Source organism: Cannabis sativa, chromosome 6, assembly GCF_029168945.1.
Source record: "Cannabis sativa cultivar Pink pepper isolate KNU-18-1 chromosome 6, ASM2916894v1, whole genome shotgun sequence".
Taxonomy (NCBI): Eukaryota; Viridiplantae; Streptophyta; class Magnoliopsida; order Rosales; family Cannabaceae; genus Cannabis; species Cannabis sativa.
This window is the reverse complement of record NC_083606.1, coordinates 66986585-66991291: the sequence shown is the minus strand read 5'-3', so window position 1 is coordinate 66991291 and position 4707 is coordinate 66986585.

Sequence of the window (4707 nt, the reverse complement as noted above, 5' to 3'; positions counted from 1 at the left end):
TCATTGTATTGGTTAAACCTATGGACAAAGACTTGTATTTACCACTAACACAAAATAGGAAAGCTTACCAAAGCAATACTCAAACGATGCGTGTACTTTAAACTATTTGGAAAAAATAATAATTGTTATATAAGTTGAATTGCATGCATAGTAATAAAAGACAAAACAAATAAAAGCTAATTAGGAATTTTTCCTCCTGAACTTTGACATGTACCAAATCATTCCCCCTGAACTTTTAAGGTCGTTAAAAATACCTCCAAAACTATTGAGATTGTTGGATTTAAGGACTTTTGTCTAATTTTAGTAAAAAAGTCTAACATGGATGAAAGTTCAGGGAGCATGATTTAGTACATTTCAAAGTTTGAGAGGCATGATTTGGTATATATCAAAGTTTGGAGAGCATATTTTAGTACATAAACAATCACTAAAATAGTAAAATTAAATGAAATTAGACAAAAGTCCTTAAATCCAACAATCTCAATAGTTCAAGGGTATTTTTAACGACCTTAAAAGTTCAGAGGGCATGATTTGGTACATGTCAAAGTTTAGGGGGCAAAAATCATAATTAGCCACAAATAAAGGAACAAAATTAATATATTATTAATTATAAGTTTGTCAATGAATAGAACAAATGTGTAGTCTTATCACAATAATAAATGTGTAGTCTTCACCAATAGTACTACAGCAGTACTTTGTTTTACTCTAAACACAATAAGGAAATTAAAATACAAATAAAAAAATAAAATAAAAATAGTCGTTGGCTCTTAGCTGGAGACAATATTATTTTAAAATATATCATTGTATTCGTAAAACTTTGGGTATTGGAAAAAGACTTGTCATTGAGCAACATAAAGTGTTTAGTCTTATCCAATGGTACTACATTCTCATTTTAGCAAATATATCCTACAATTTTATGTACTATGTATCTCCTTTTTTACTTTATACACAAATGAACAATAATATGCATGCACGAATTGATTTCTTAGTTTGTAGGATATTAAAATATATTACAAAATAAAATAGAAATGATCACTATCATAAAATAGGAAAGTTTATCAAGCTACACCAAATACCATGCGTGTACTTCAACCATTTGGAAGAAATGATAATTATTAATATGAATAATTTAAATGCAAAGCATATTTCAAAAAAAAAAAAAACAAACAAATACATGCAAAGCAATAAATGAAAAAACCTATCCTTCTTTAACGCCTCAAACACAATAAGACATGATAAAAAAATTACTTTCACAATCACTTTTCTAGAAATTATATATTATCACAGCAAGAAATTTCAAAGTATATATATTCAATGACTAATTAGTAACCAATGAGTAACTTTGATAAAGATCGGTAACTATAGTGAATTTTGTAGTAGCCACGTCGGGATGACCGAGGATGAATAACAAATTGCATGTGCTTTTCTAAAACGCTCCTAATAATTATGGAAATAGACTTGCAACGGTGATTGATAACCGATAGTGATGATTTATAACCAACGAGTAACTTTGACCAAGATCGGTTCTAGTCAACTATAGTGAATCTACTAGTAGTCACGCCGGGATGACCAAAGATGAATAACGGATCGCACGTGCCTTCCTAAAACTCCCTAATCATTATAGAAATAGACTTTCAACGATAATTGATAACCAATAGTGATGATTTGTAATCAACGAGTAACTTTGACCAAGATCGGTTCTAGTGAACTATAGTGAATCCACTAGTAGTCTCGCCGGGATGATCGGGGATGAATAATGGATCGCACGTGCCTTCCTAAAATGCCCCTAGTCATTATGGTAACGGACTTGCAACAATGATGGATAACCGATAGTGATGATTTGTAATTAACGAATAACTTTGACCAAGATTGGTTCTAGTCAACTATAGTGAATCCACTAGTAGGATGAATAACGGATCACGCATGCCTTTCTAAAACGCCCCCAATCATTATGGAAATGGACTTTCAATGATGATTGATACCCTATAGTGATGATTTGCAACCAACAAGTAACTTTGACCAAGATCGGTTCTAGTCAACTATAATGAATCCACTAGTAGTCATGCTGGGAAAATCAGGGATGAATAACAGATTGCATGTACCTTCCTAAAATGCCCCCAATCATTATGGAAACGAACTTATAATGACGATTGATACCCGATAGTGATGATTTGTAAGCGACGAGTAACTTTGACCAAAATCGATTCTAGTCAACTATAGTGAATCCACTAGTAGTCACGACGGGATGATTGGGGATGCATAAAGGATCGCACGTGCCATCCTAAAGCGCCCCTAGTCATTATGGAAACGAACTTGTAACGATGATTGATACCTGATAGTGATGATTTGTAACCAACGAGTAACTTTGACCAAGATCGGTTCTAGTCAACTATAGTGAATCCACTAGTAGTCACGGCAGGACGACCGAGGATGAATAACAGATCGCACGTGCCTTCCTAAAACGCCCCCAGTCATTATGGAAACGGACTTGGAACGATCATTGATACCCGATAGTGATGATTTGTAATCAATGAATAACTTTGACCAAGATCGGTTCTAGTCAACTATAGTGAATCCACTAGTAGTCACGCTGGGATGATCGGAGATAAATAACATATCACCTTCCTAAAATGCCCCTAATCATTATGGAAATGTAATTTCAATGACAATTGATAACCAGTAGTGATGATTTGTAACCAACGAGTAACTTTGACCAAGATTGGTTCTAGTCAACTATAATGAATCCACTAGTATTCTCAGCAGGATGATTGGGTATGAATAACAGATTGCACGTGCCTTCTTAAAACGCCCCTAGTCATTATGGAAACGGGCTTGCAACGATGATTGATAACCGATAGTGATGATTTGTAACCAATGAATAACTTTGACCAAGATCGGTTATAGTCAACTATAGTGAATCCACTAGTAGTCTCGCCGGGATGATCGGGGATGAATAATGGATTGTACGTGCATTCCTAAAATTCCCCCAGTCATTATGAAAACGGACTTTCAACGATGATTGATACCCGATAGTGATGATTTGTAACCAACGAGTAACTTTGACCAAGATCGGTTCTAGTCAACTATAGTGAATCTAGTAGTAGTCATGTCAGGATGATTAGGGATGAATAACGGATTGCACATGCCTTCTTAAAATGCCCCCAGTCATTATGGAAATGGACTTGCAATGATGATTGATACCCGATAGTGATGATTTGTAACCAACGAGTAACTTTGACCAAGATCGATTATAGTCAAATATAGTGAATCCACTAGTAGTCACAACGAGATGATCGAGGCTCATCAAACTATATATCAAACTCAGTGTTGATGAATTCTAGACCATTATCGATTCTAAGTGTCTTAACCTCTAAATTTGTTTTGTTTTCTACCAGAGCTTTCCATATCTTAAATTGTTCTAGACACTCATCTTTGGTCTTAAGTAAGTAGGTCCAAACACATCTATTGAAATCATCAATAATAGATAGGAAGTAGAGTTTACCAGAATGTGTTGGGATTTTACTTGGCCCCCAAAGGTCAGCATGCACATACTCTAGGACTGCCTTCGTGTTGTGAATCACTGCAGTAAACTTGATCTTGTGTTGCTTGCCATAAACACAAGTCTCACAGAATGGTAATGCACATGTCTAAAGCCTTTCAATGACTCCTCTCTTGTGCAATTTCCTCATGCCTTGTTCACTCATATGTTCGAGCCTTTGATTCCATAGCTGCATATCACTTTCTAAACCTTTTACTGTATTCACCTCAGCCACAAGTACAGTTTCACCCTCGAGTACATACAAATCCATGTACTCTCTTTCCTTTCATCACAAGCATTGAACCTTTTGTAAACCTTAGGCTCCCATTTAAGGACTTATAGCCATAACCTTCATCTTTCAAGGTTCCAAGTGATATTAGATTCCTTCTCAATTCTAGAATGTGCCTCACATTATGTAGAATTTTCACTTTATCATTAAACTGCCTTATAGCCACCTTACCAATTCCAAAAACCCTGCAAGAAACATCATTACCCATTAGTACTCAACTACCATTATTAGTTTCTTGATAATTAAAGAAAGATTCTAAGTTGGGACACATATGATAAGTGCATCATGAATCAAGGATCCATTCTTTACTGTTATTATTTTTTGAAATAGAAAATAATTCCCCATCTATTCTTCCATCTCCATTGCTCTCAGCCACAGCTACATAGTTTTCTTTAATTTCCATGATCATTAGATTATGAGTACTGATTCTGATTTCTGTTGCATCTCTTGTCATCGTAGTTTGATCTAAAACTAGATTGCATCTTCAATTGACTACGAGATATTTTAATGTGGCCAATCTTTCCACATTGATAACATTGTCGATTGTCTTTGATATTTGACTTCGATCTTGATGGTGTCTGGTTGTTCCTTGATGATCCTCTCTTTGGACTTCTTCCTCTTACAAGATAGGCTTCTTATTTCCTAGTCTCCTTCTCGAGTTGCAATTCAAAGTCTTTTGACTTTAATGCCGCATGAACACCCTCCAACGAGATCACATCTGATAACTCTAAGATTTAGAGTTATTTTTATATCTTTAAGCTTGAATTTTAAGTTGAATTGTGGAGCAATTAGTGTCTATATTATGTAATTGTGTTTAGTTTGTTCTGTCTTTGTAATAAATGGAAGTGTATGTATTAGTAAGTGTTAAATAGACTTATGTTGT